Here is a 14,961-nt window from a genome sequence, read left to right on the forward strand (position 1 = left end):
CAGATCCTCTAAAATTCTTCAAACAAGTATCTGGTATTTACTCAGAAATTACTAACTAAACAAAATAACAAGATGAAAAGAAAAGCAACATTAGAAACAGCCTGACAGATGATTTAAATATTCTGACAAGAACATTAAAGTAATTATTCTGACAGGAATATTAAAGTAATTTTTATAAATTTTAGAAAATAGACAATGAGATGGAGAATTTTACCAGGAAAAGAATAATATCTTTAAAAAAAATGAAAATAAAAGAACTGATAAACAAAATAACTAAAATTAAGGACTGACTAGATTGGTTTAACGATAGATTAGACACGACAAAAGAGAAAATTGGTAAACTGGAATATAGGTTAGTAAAAATATCCAGGGTGAAACATGGAGGGCCAAGTGGATGAAAAATATAGAGAAGGGCGTAAGATTCATATGGGACATAGTGAAAAGTCTAACATATATCTAACATATAAGACTCCAAGAAGAGAAATGAAAGAGAATGAGACAGAAGAAATATTTGAAGAGATAATGGCTAATTTTTTTATATTAACAGAAGACATAAAAAAAAACAGATGCAAGAAGTTCTACAAATCTAAGTAGGAAAAATATGAAGAAAGCTACATTTAGGCAACTATAGTCAAACTGCTAAAGACCAAAAACAAAGAAAAATTATTTCAAATCAGCTGAAAGAAAAATGACCTACTATCTTTGAAGAAGCAAAAACAAGTTGACAGTGGACATAAAATTATTAAAATGATGAAAAGTGATATGCTATACAAACAAAAACCAAAAGTAATTTGATGTGGCTATGGTATCAGTTAAAACACAATTTTTAGTATTTTGTGTTTTGTATTTAAAATATACCTTTTGTAAAAAGCATAGAGTCCTGAAAATCTTTGTCCTTTTATTGGCTTATTTAGTCCATTCAGATTTAATGTAACCAGTGATATGGGGGTTAATATTTACCAGCTTACAATTTATTTATTATTTTTTACTGCCTGTTTTAACTTATTTTTCTCTCCTTTCTTGTCTTATGCTTATTAATTGAATATTTTTATTAGTTAATTTTACTCATTAGTTTGTGAGTTATGCATTCTTTCAGTAGTTACAATAGAGATACATGTATATCTCTACCACATACTTGCTTGACTTACTAAAACTAATAAAATTCTAATTTGTTGTGTACCTAATAATATAACTTCAAAATATATAAAGCAAAAACATAGAAATAAAAAATGTAAAAGTTCACAGTCATAGTGGGAGACTTTAACATACTTCTCTGAATAACAAAGTACAATTAAGCATTCGAATGTTCACAGCACTCTTCAAGCCCAAACTAAAGACAATCCATATGTCTATCTATCAAGAGCAGAATGGATCAAAAAATTGTAAATTTACACACAGAATATTATACAATAATTGGAATGAATGAACTGCTATGTGCAGCAACATAGATCAATCTTACAAACAGAAAGTATTCTGTTTCACTCAATAGAGTGAAGGAAGCCAAAAACAAAATATGATGTGCTATATGATTCAATTTTATTTAAAATTTAAAACACAGGCAAACTAATCCATAGTGATAAGTTTCAGGATGGTTATTACTCTTGGGGAAGAAGCTGACTGAAAGGGTATTTAATAGGAATATCTGTGATGCTGGCAATATTCTAGTTCTCAATCTGAATTTATATTGTGGAGAGAAGACACAGCCAAGGGAAGTGTTGACAGTTCCATGTTCATCTGAATGTTGGCATCTCAATGGCAGGATCAGCATTCTATTAGACAGCACTCTGTCTAGCATTTTGAGATGGTAATAAATATTTGAGGAGGGGCACAGTGAGATGGGTGTAGCAGAAAGCAGCCATAGCATGGAAATGTAAGATAATATATGATGGCAGTGACTTTCAATCTGCACTTGAGGAGTTTATTGAACATACAGATTCCTGAGGACCACCCCGAAAGATCATGATTCTTTAAGTGTGGGGTAATGTCCAGGAATGAGCATTTTTACCAACACTCCAGATAATTCTGATGCAGGTGGTTTATAGACCATTATTTGAGAAAAACTGAGCTGGAGTAAGGTGATCCTTGGTAGAGGTAATTCTTAAGTTATAAAAGTATAAAACCCCAATATAAAATATTGCAATAATTTTTACGTAATAGAACAATTAACAGTGAGGTCATTCACTTTGTGCTACAGTCTGGATTATACATCATGTATTATAATCAGTTCCCTACAGGGTGTCTTTAACCTCAACACCTTCATGTCTGCTTTAGAAAGCATATCACAATGCAAGTAATGAGCTTTGGAAGGTATGTTATTATTATAAGAAAAACCTTGAGTCTGCTCTAATTAATTTAAAAATGAAAATCATTTCAAACTTAGGTTTTTTTACTTCTTATAATAAATTATTTCCTATATAGAACAAAATTGATACAACACACAGCTTGTCATGACACTGTGGTTGATAATCCCTGGTGTAGTCAGCAGTGTAAGGTGGGGCTCACAGTAAGGTTTGAAGAGAATGGCTCAAGTAGCCACTTTTCAGGGAAGTTGAAAATCTCCTGACACTATTATTGATAATAACGCTGCTCTGAAGCCAAAATCTTTTTGTAACTCCATTCTAGAGATGGGATAAGCAGATACTAACAGAATCTATGACCATCTCAAGGACACACAGTCATGGGTAAGGATTATAGTACAGATCTGCTCTTACCTCTGTGAGGATTTTCATGACAACTGGATTATTTTAGTCAACATTCTCTCCTGCTTCCGACAATTCCTATTCTCCTGAGTTCCCCTTTGGTTGGTTAGTAATGGTAAATTTGCATATGTAAAAAATTTATATGAAAACTTTCAGTGAATACTTTAATATAGAAAAAAGGACATTAATTAAGGATAAAAAAACATAGAAAACTTGCTGCAATTTCTAACCTATGTAAAATACTTCATGTTTTATTGGATTCAAGGGATATTTGATCCAAGTGTACATGGATTCACCTCACAGAAATGGTATCATTCTACGATTTCTAGATCCCTGTTCCCAAGAGAAAAAAAAAGAAACAAAGAAAAGATCCTTACCACTAAATAGTAATTAGAAGCCATCTTATTTAAAAGCAGTTTTCAGACCGTTGTGTAGTTGTAGGGAAGATATTTGCAAGCCTGAAATAGTACTCAGTTCAAATTTTCAAATAGTGTACTATCAATATTCCTTAGTAATCGCATTTTGATGTTTAAAATATGTTCTTACTTGTTCAAGTATATTCAAAATTGTTTAGTAGTTGATAAGAATCAGTGTGTAAAATTGTTGCAGAAACATAAAACAGTTTCTGAAAGACTCATCCAAACACCTTCATTAGAATTAGATGACTGACTGTTGACAATGGTACCTCCTTGTCCCCAGTCAGGAGCTCCTTGATCAGCATCTCTGCAAAAAAGTCCACTAATCTCAGTTTTTATTCCCCCCTGCCCAGGTGATTCTTGTCCACAGTGATCAAATCGTTTAATTCAGGTTAAATAACAAATGTGTAACTTTAGTTCCTAGAACACAGAGAAGCCAAATTGGGAAGATGTTGTCATTGCAGAGTCTTATTCCAGATGTAACCATAATCTCTGTGTGTGTGTCACTGCTTACAAGGAAAAGAGCACACTGGGACTGGGGCCCTGGGAAGAGTGAGCAGCAACCTCTCTTGGTGACTTGAGAATTATAAGCAGAGGAGGCAAAGTGGGAAGTAGGTGTCTTAAGAAATTAATTGGAGTGTTTAAGAGGAACTTAATGTTTTCTTTCTGATAATTTTAAAGCAGGTAGTTAAAGATGGGGGTGTAGCTTTTTTTGAGGTAAATGAACTTGAGCTAACTAGGCTACAGCAATCAAATGGAACTCCAATGAACATTTATTTTTAATCACTTGAGAAATGTAAATGTTCTCCTTAAATTAGCATAAAGAAGACAAAAGCTAAATTTAGACATAATTGATAAGAACAGTGGAAAATTAATCAAAAAGTTACCAGACTATAGCTAAGTACTCTACATTTTAAAATCTTGTTTTAATTTGTATGCATCCTTAAGTGTGTGATAAAATATCTATTTTGATGGTTTGATTATTTGTGTTTTTATTTTAATAACTAATACATAAAGAGATACAAGTGTAAATTTGCAAACACAATTTAGAAAAAGAAAAATGATAAAGTCAAAGGACCATGTATTTTTAGCATATACCAACTTAAGTCAGATCCATAACAGCAGAGATTCAGGAAAATATGATATAAAACTAAAAATTAATTATAAGAGGAAGGTCAATGGGGCTGGCCTCATGTTGTAGTGGTTGAGTTCAGCACACTCTGCTTCGGCAGTCTGGGTTCGTGGGTTCAGATCCCGGGAGCAGACCTACACCATTCATCAGCCATGATGTGGTGGCGACTCACATGCAAAGTAGATGAAGACTGGCATAGATGTTAGCTCAGGAGCAAAACATAAAAATAAAAAAAACTTTTTTAAATTTTAAAAATTAAAAAAAAATAACAGAAGGTCAATAACAGAAAAATAGTTCACTCATCATGAGATCAAGGAACAAAGAATATACTGAATTTGACATCAATCCTCAAAACATCCTTAGAGTTAAACTGTAGGAATTGTTGATGAAGATAATCCATAACCAATCTATAAATCAAAATTAGGGTGAGTTTATTATGAGTCAGAGCTGAGGACCACATAGCCTGGAGCCTTCATTCACCAAGGAAGGAAGGGCACCAAAGAAGTGGGATGTACAGAGTGATTATATACTATCTCGGAACAAAGAGCATATGTTACATATGATAGGAATGTTTCTTTTACAACAGTCACAAGATTGCCTAGCCTAGCTGTTGCAGCACAGCTATTCACACAACAGGGAACAGGTCTGCTGTCTCGATGGACACAGCAGGTAAGAGGTCTGTTGTCTTGAGCTGGGTGGTCACAGGGTAAGTGCAGCAATCAATTCCTAGTCTAGGGAGAGATGCTTACCCTTAAGGAAATGCCAATGTGAGGGAAGTTGCATCTTTACCTTGAGGGCACTTGTTCTTGTCTTTGGGACACAGCAAATGTTTAAAGCAGGCATCCGATATAAGCACAATGGCCACATCAGGCCCTTTTGGAAAAACAAGGTCAGGCTGAGTTAGTTTTACACCAAATGGCTTCCTCATATACTCCGATATATCCTATTGCTTGCCATTTACTTATCAGAATAAAGAAATTTTATGTCATAACACTTTTAACAAATAGATAAATTGAATGTATCTGTTCAATGTTAGGCCCTCTTATGGTAAATCAAAAATAGCTGCAAGGGGATTGGCTGCAATCCTCAAATTTAAGTCACTGAAACCTCAGACTGTAGCCCTTTCATTGGAAGCATCGAACAGCTACCATCAAATGATAGTGTGTTGGCCAAAAAGATCTTGATAAAAGACCATATGCAAGAGAAGGAAGCAGGGAGGAATCAGGTGCTATATTTACAAGCACCGAATAAAAGCAAAACTCAAAATTAAAGGGCAAACAGAAATGCTAAAGGAAGCAAAGATAAGGAAACAGAAAGAAAGCAGCCCCTGAGTTCTTCTACCAGCAAAGCCCTTTTAGAATTGATGCTTGAAAATGGCAAATTATTATTTTTTTTTTGAGGAAGATTAGCCCTGAGCTAACATCTGCTGCCAATCCTCCTCTTTTTGCTGAGGAAGACTGGCCCTGAGCTAACATCCATGCCCATATTCCTCTACTTTATATGGTCCTCTACCAAAGCATGGCTTGACAAGTGGTGCCACGTCTTCACCCAGGATCCAAACCGGTGAACCCTGGGCCACCGAAGCAGAACGTGCACACTTAACCACTGTGGCATTGGGCCGGCCCTGAAAACGGCAAACTAAATTCATAGGCTGTTATTACTTGACAAATCAGACTTACTGAATGTACACACTTTTTTCTATCATCTTATAAATCACAGAGAATGTAGACATGTTGTTCTAACTACTTATTAAATCTACTGAAGTCCTCTCAATTGTCAAGTAAAATCTGAAACGTCACCAAATATTTTGATATTTCCCATATTTCTGGAAAGTATATTCCTTATTAAATGTTTGCTTCATTTTTTTGCAGTTGCAACAGGAGATAAGAGTAGGGTTATTAGCTCAAGTAGACCATGTGGCTAGAGAATGAACTCTCATCCCAGCTTTCCCTTTACAAAGTGTGTGAACTTAGGCAAGTCACTAACTTGTCTGATTCTCCCGATCTCAATGGTTCTTTCTTTCTGTCTCTCAAGAATTCTGCTAAGATGACATATGATCATGCAATAAAAAATTTTGGGAAAAGTTAAAAGCATTATACAAATGGCATGCCTAACATAGCCTTTGTATGACCAAACAGGAACTAAGTTAGGAAATTTGAAATTTCCCCCAACAGGCTGAGCCATGAGAAAGTCTGCCTATCTCGCACCCACTGGTCATCCAAAAGAGGTTTGCCCACAGGCGTCCTACAGTAAGACTTTGCTGAGCTTCATTTGAACCATTTTCCAAGACTCAGCTCAGTCATCTGCTTCTGAAAAAAGAGAAGGCAAGGTCCTTGGTGCTCCGAGGCAGGACAGTGGTACATAAGGTCGTGTCAGTGCTGGTATGTGGATGGTACTTGGCAGCGATGAAAATCTGCCTCCATAACAACCTCAATTGCCTGTAAATTATGGGCCAAAGAGAGTCATTGAATAGTGATTCTCTTTGTTTTAATTAAGCAGCAAAAATAAGGAGAAGAGAGAAATCAGTAGGTGGACAGAATGTTAAATGTCCAGCTAAGTCTGTAGGTTGGGGAAGAATAGGAATGACAGTTTTCCCAGAATGTCAGGCACATAATGTATCCACAAAAGCTCACTTAAGCCAAAGTGAAGGTAGCAATAAGTTTGTCATGGCTCCTAACCATTGTCCTGGATAATAGAGATCCAAGTGCCTTCCACAAATGGCAGGCTGTTCTAACTAAACAAATGCAGCAGAAGACTTAAAATTGAGAAAATAAGTGAATGTTAAAATGCTTCTATATAAGAGCTCGTAGTTCTCATTTGGCAGTGAGAAGCCTCTGTTCTAGGGTAGAATTTAAGAGAGAGAGACCAGCCAACCAATTCAATTACCAAAGATTAGAAAGGTCAAAATAATGAAGATGGCTGGTTTGGGTAAGTTAATGAGGAATCAAGAACAAGAACAACCTGCAGTGGAAGAAGTAGACACCCAATTCTAAAAGGGACAATTTGAGGGGAGACCCTAGGTCATCCTCCAGCATGGACAGACGGACACCATTTGGCTTCTCCATGTACGCTCAGATTGGTAGGCTCTCTATGGATGTATTTCAGTCTTTGTGGGAGAAAAAATTTTCCTCAACCTCAATAATAAACCACCTCCACCAATGAACCAGGCCAGTTATGTGGATGATGACACTTATTTAGGTCCTAAGGCCCTCTCTCACAGAAAACTATCACACAGACCTGAAAGAGTCCTAGACTGAAGAGCAGACTCTAGGACTTCAGTCCTGGCTCTTCAAAACTTTGGGTAAATCACACAATCCCTCTCTTGGTCTTTCACTTCCTCCATTTGGAATTGAACCATGTGCTATCTTTGTCTTATAATCTCTCGGAATCTAGCCCATTCATTGGTGCTCATTAAATGCTTGTTAATTGATTAAAGCTTTTACTTGAGAGGGACATGTGGACAAACGTCTTTCAGTTGGAAAGGCATGACTGACATCTAATCATCAAACTTTGCAGTAATGGTGAGTATGTGTTCCCCCAGACCACAGTAAAAGAATAACATCTCTTCATTATCACATTGCTCTGCTGGTTCAGGAAGTCCTCTGGGCAGGCTCATATGTTCTGTTTAATGAGGTTTTCCTGATCACCAATGACATTTTTCTCCTCTTAGATTCTAGGCAGTGGACAGATAGATCCCTAGGTCACCAGTTGGTAACACCTCTATGATTGGTTGTCAATACCATTTTCCTATTTAATTCCTGGAAGCAACCTTATAAGCCGTTGGCTCACAGGCTGCCACTCCAGAGGTGGCTGGCTTCATTCTGATCCTTTTGCATTATAGTATCTATTTAGTATCATTTCTCTGTTCCAACTGTCATTTTGATGAAGTAGAGCAAAAGAAGTTCCTCTTCCCTAGGCTCCAGATCAAATTCCCAGAGGGAAAAAGCCAGGACAAAGGGCAACTGAAGAAGTATGTACCTATTTACACTAAAAACTAACTTCTCATAGTTTAAGGAGAAGGAAGTGACACCTCCCAAACCCACCTACCCTCCAGGTGTGGACTCCTACAGCATTCTAACCCATCTTCCAGAGACACACCTCCATAATCTTTCTTTTCTTCACCTTGACAATCATTTATATAATTGATCTGGCTGGAAATTCAAACTGGTGTAATATGTGTGCATATGTTATCTAGCTTTGGAAATTCTTATCTATTTTATTTCTGTGTCTTGGTTCCAACTAATTTTAACATCCTGTTACTTATGCAAGGATAATAATATGACTTTACCTGATATCCATCATTGGGTCTATGTCAAGAACATTGTTGAAGAAGATGTATATTATATTGAACATGGCAAGAACTCTTGGGAGACGTTTCTTTCTAAAGTAATTATTAGAATAATTCTACTTTTCTATAGCACTTGGTTTGATTTTATCTTGACACTGTAAATTGTGTAGCTAGCTGATCATACATCCTTTTCTGTGTAATATTCAGAGGCAAATTTGTATCTTGTCAAAAGCAGATGTAAGGACTCTATGTTGTAAAAGTTTGTATAACCTTATACCTGGCACCATTTTCATTTAATTTGATTTTTCTATTTGATTTCTGAAGGGCAATATGATGAAATGTTAAGAGCTCAATCTTTGGAGTAGGATAGATGTGGGTCTATATTCCAGCTTCACATTGCTGGGTGACATTTTCATTTCCTTTCTAAGCCTGATTTTACTTATCTGGAAAATTATAATAAAAACAGTACCTGCTCCTTAGGATTATTATGAGAGTAATCCATATAAAGCATGCAGCACAGTGACCAGCACATAGTGAGTGTTCAAGAAATAGAAGTTACCATGATGACTACATATGTTCACGTTATCTTTCTGTTCTTTATACACTTGTAGGCTGTCCTAAATTCTTTCTGGCAGCAAGTGCAAAGTGAATAAAGTAAAATAAAATCTTTACTTTTACATAGTACTTATGTTGTGCAAGTCATTTGAACAGGTTATTTCTCATTGATAGACAAGATATTACCCCTCTTTTCTAGACACAGAAGCTCACTCAGAGAGGTTAAGTAGTTTACTCAAGATCACACAACTTATGAGCAAGATGCAAGCCCACACCCTCTGATTTCAAGTCCAGTGAGCCTTTCACTACATCACACATCTTCACTGTGTCTCACATTGGCAAAATTCCTTACTTTAGTTTTCAGCAACTGCATGAATCATAGTTTAAAAAAAAAATCCCAATTTTCTGTGACAGGAGCACCATTATTAACTGCCAATCATTTTCTCACTAAACACTATATAGCCTCAGAATCTCAAAGAAGATTGAGAAAATCCTATTGAACTGTATTCTTGCTCAGTTGCTTCTTTTTATAGCCTTTCGTTATTTCCAAAAACAAGTTACCCTCTGTTCTCCTTTTCCAAATATCTGCTTACCAACTTACCCTTCTTTTCGTGCAGCTAGATATCAACTTTATCCCCACCTCCCCTTCATTCTTTATATGCAATACATCACTCATCCTACCGAATTTTGTTTTACTGCCTCCTTGTCCCCTCCACTCACCCTGGATTTCTCTAACAACCTTCTGTGTGATCTACCTGCACTCTCTCTCACCTGCCCAATCCATACTATTCTCCTGCATGTTATAACCAAATGCAGAGTAAGGTACATGTCTTTTCTTTTTTAACATTACCTTCATCATGTAGCCTTTGTGATTCTCTGTTAGCCTCCTTTTCAGTTCTAACTTTCTCCATCTGCCTTGTGAGGACCTCCACATATATATATTGTCCTTACTATTGATAATATTGAACTTTACCTGAGTCTTGGGCTTCCTGAAAACAGGGACACTTAAGAAAACCACTCACCCTTTCGTGTTATGGCTAACAACAAAGAATCACCCTGTCCTTACGTATTCCGAGATAAGACTGCCAACTTACAAAAACAGAAACCAGTTGAAGAGGAAAGTGTTTACTTTGATCAAAAAATTGCAATTCAGGGAGCACAGATTCAGGTAGAAACCCAAATAGTGTCCTACCAGGGAGTAAAAGTCAGGGACTTCTAAAGGCAAAGAAGGGAGGTTGAGTTACAAAGAATTTTATTTGGAGTTGGAGGCAGAAAGCTAGTCTTGGCAAAACGTTAACTGACAATTGATTTTATCTTCAGGAAGTCCACAGTCAGTCTTTGTGATCAGGATGTCCATTCTCCTGCTGACGTCTCAACAATTGCTTGTAAAACAGTTGCTGTTTTAGCGCAGTCCAAAGTTTTGACCCTGTCCAAGGATCAAGACAGCAAAGAAGTTTCTCTTGAAAGGCAGCTCCAAGTCCATTTTAAAATGGCTCCATTATGGTCAATTTTGACAAGACCCATCCCTACCCTTCCTTAATAAATCTTCTTTTATAAAATCCCATGTTTTTCTCTCTTCTTTGAGATGTTCCTCATTAATGAACCTTCTCCCTGTTGCAATAGCTGGAATAAATCTTCTCTTTAATTGTCCACTACATTTTGTCTTTCATCCCATCTATCAAATCTATTTCCTATTCCTAGTCAACAAGAAGACTCAACTTTAAACAAGACAGCCTTTTCTCTGTCTACAAACCCATCATCTTTGTTCCCTTCTTTTGACATTTCTACATATGATCCTTGCCTCTTTGTTGAAATGCTAGCCATCTTCCTCCATACCTGTGAAGGCAACTTTCTATCTTTCTCATATGGTTCTATCTCTTACATCCTAGTTTAAACTTCATCTTTTTCATGAAGTCTTTCCTACTCATGTTAACTTTTGTTGGTCTCCCCCTCTAAACTCCTCATTCTTATGGTTCATATCTCCTTATTTGTCATCTTACTATAAATGTGTTGGCTTGGTAAGATATGTATTTCACAGAAGATTTTGAGTTCTTTGTCTCATCAATCACCCCCCCCCCTCCTTTTTTTAGCTTCTTTAATGCTTCCCTCCTCTGCCCTCATCTTCTCCTCAGGGTCAAGTATAAGAGTAGGCAGTGAATTGGTACTTAATAGATATTCGTAATTAATTCCTGTCTGGGCTTTTCTCTAGAAATACAAGACCTGCCATTCTTTCCATTATTTACCTATTGAAATAAAAATAAAAGGAAATCAGATAATATTGCTGCTAATATAATATTAAATATTTGTTTTAAAATATATTTGTGGATATATTAATTATTTTAATTGACTGAATTAGTTCTAATTGTCTGCTTTATCTTAGCTTTGTATACTACTGTTGCTGTTTGCTTAAGGCTCCATAATAGGAGTTTCAGAATAACTTCTTGAATTAAAAAGTAATAGAATGCTTTGGTATAAATACATCAAGAAAGGATGACCATATTCTAGCCTCCCTGCCGGATGGTCTCTGGGTTGGAGGCATGAAGTCGGCAATCTTTCATGTGGAAAATAACTTTAAGGAATGTATTTAAGCTTGTTCTCTGAATTTGGTCTCTGGGATCTACGGAGTTAGGGAGTGCTTTGTAAATAAATAGTTGCTGAAGCCTATAAACAAAGAGATTAAATTCACACAAAATTAGAAGATCTTACTAAGACATTGGTGACAATGAAAGTAACAGAGACAGGCAATACATGGCAAGAAGTCATTAAAGTGTGTGCAAGCAAAAGTGGTCATAAAAAGCATCCCAACCCCAAATTTGCAAGGACAGATGAGCTCCTAGACTGGGAAAGCCATCTAGCCCAATATAAAGTTTAATCCTTTTCTCACGTATGTGCTCATGCACACACACACACACACACACACTGTTTTCTTCACAAATGCACCTGGGTCATGCAAATCTGTCCAAGATTTAATATCAAAATTAGGTCTTATGCTATCATTATTACAATAAAAAGCTTAACTGTATGACTGTTACTTCTTTTTATATTCATAATTAAAACCCTACATGATCTGAGTTCAAGCAGGGATTCTTTTCTTTCCCAGTTACTATTTCCCAATCATCATCATCATCATCATCATCATCATCATCATCACCAGCACCAACACCGTCATTATTATTTTGCTAGGTTTGCAGTGACCTGTAGCATCTCACTCATAGTACTCCAACCTACATCCAAGTGGAGCTAATAGGACCTAGAATAACTAAGACCCTTTCTGGATCTGCACAGCCTTGTCTGGTCTCTGAAGGAAATGGCCACAGGAAACAAAAATATATAATTCTTGCTTCTATCTTTTGTTTTACGCACACACAAACATACAAACCACATGCACCTATAAACCATCAGAACAATTTTGTTTAGGGGAGTCAACACTTTTTGCATCTTTGTCACTTTTCTCTTCTACTTATCACTTAAGACGTGTACCAGTTTATCAAGGAGTCTCAACATGTTGGCCTATAAATATAAATTTTTCCTCAAAAAATTACCTCTTATGATGGTTAATTCTATATGTCAGCTTGGCCAGGGTGTGGTGCCTAGTTTCTTGGTCAAATACTAGTCTAGATGCAGCTGTGAAGATATTTTGTAGATGTGACATAAATACACACACACACATCTTACTGGTTCTATTTCTTTGTGAGAATCATGACTGACACACCTCTTAAGATGTTCACTCCCAGAACTGCCAAATGGTTAGTACTTGGAAGGGTGCCTTGGCTGGTTTAGATATTATAGCCTTTGTTGGAGTGTTGGATTCCAAGTAAATGTTGTGTATGGTTTTCCTGGGGTCATGTTAAATCCCACCCTAGCTCCTTCCATTCCTGAAAATTCTCTCCAGAGGGACCACCATAGCTCTTCAGTTCCAACACTGGGACCCACCCTCAAGGCTTCTCCCGACTAGACTGTCCTTCACTTGGCCCAACAGCCACCAGGAAAGCTTCAAGGTTACCACCTTGAATCTCTAATCTCTGTTTTCCTTTGTATGGATCATAGAACTGATGCATTGCCCTTTCACGTATTCTCAGTAAAAAACCTGAGAACTGGACTGGGTGGAAACTGACTTCACTTTCTTCTCAGGAACATTACCGCACAGACCTTTAAAGCCAATGTAATACTCCAGCATGTCTTTCACCTTCAGAAATGCCAAGTCTTGAAGTGGGCCCAATGTCTTATTCAAGAATACCCCCAAACTTCGAAGGACATGTACAAGCCCCTCCTTCTCCATAGAAAGGAAAGAGAACAGCAACAGCGAACATCTACAATGCAAGCAGAGCACCTACAATTGTGCTCCACACAAGCTGCTTAAGCATGGGGCAGCCCTGCTCCTGGGACCCAGGACAGTCTCTTCAGAGCTCTCTTGTCAGGTCTTACTCAGGGGGCAGCATAAGTGTAGGTAGTATTTCAGGCAGCTCAAAAAGAATACAGCCAGAAAATCGATGCCAGTCTTCCTTTCTTTGAGTCAACTCATCTCCAAGAAGGGAAAGTACACCTTTCCCTTTCCCACACAAAAGCATTAACAGCTTCTCTATTAGCACTGCACTCCCCAGTATTACAATTTCTTCCCTCCTCTCTGAGTGTCCTATCATATAGATGTCTTATCATATAGGTGTACTGTGAAGTGGTTGGCATTGTTGATGGCTCACAGACCAATCTCATGAAAGATGCATGGAGCAATTTTTGTCCTCCTTTTGGAGCCTTAACTGCAATTCTGAGATAACAGCAGGTGTTCCACTGGACATCTTGTTACATATACAAATATGCCTTGGATCTATCATAAAATATGTTTAATAATGATTTTGATAAACCTTAAATATTAAATATTTTACAATATGCTATGCTGTCCCTGACTAGTATGAGAAACATCCTTTTAGTTCTGATATTGAGAGATACTGGGGCATGGTAAAGAGGGTCTTTGGGCCCTGATGAGTGAACAGACCAACACAGAACGTGTAGGAATAGCATGAGGGAAGATTTTGCAGCTTTCACTGGTAATTCTGGTCCATAATGGAAAAAGAAGATTGGGGAGTGAGGAATGAATAATCTGGTTTTACTGCCTACATTAACCTTACTCGCCAGACAATTTCTTGGCACCTTCACTTTGCTGTTGTGGGCATGATGTAAGAGAGCAGTTTCTGGCTGACCGCCCTACAGTCTGTTTTCATGTTTCTTTGATATGGAGACAGCCAGCTACACCACAATTAAAGTTGCATGCCATGATTAGTAAATAAATAGGACAAGTAAGATGAGACAAAACAAGGCACCACATAGCAAATATGAATGTAGTAGTGTGAGGGGAAAAAAAGCCTTGCTATTTCCTTACTTCCATGAGAATCCATTGCCATAGCAACGCATTGTCTCCTTTCTTACATCTTTAGTCAACATAAAGTGGCATAACCAGTATCAAGTATTGAAACTCACAGGAGGTATTAACAATAACATTGCATTTAACTAGACAAGTCAATAAACAGATCCACCTACTAAATATACCTAATGCAGCATCTGTTTCCAGGAAGCAAAAAATCCCTTTTAGAATCTGTTCTCTTTTCTAGAGCTCTCACTGTGCGAAATGTAAAATTCAAATATCAGCTTCCTTTAGAAGAGATGGAGAGACCATCTGCCCAGCAGGTTGTGGAAAGAATCAGAATAATAGAGCTAGTTTCTTTTTCTCAGACTCTCTTAGTCAAGCATCCTTTATCAACCCTCACTGCTTTTTCTGAGGAATTTATTTATCTCCCAAAAAACTGAATAAAAAGAGAAGTGGAGTCTCTTAGAGTTACGTTGTCCAGTACAGCAGCCACTAGTCATTTGTGGCCTTTG

The sequence above is a fragment of the Equus caballus genome, chromosome 17 (genome assembly GCF_041296265.1).
Source record: "Equus caballus isolate H_3958 breed thoroughbred chromosome 17, TB-T2T, whole genome shotgun sequence".
NCBI classification, from domain to species: Eukaryota; Metazoa; Chordata; class Mammalia; order Perissodactyla; family Equidae; genus Equus; species Equus caballus.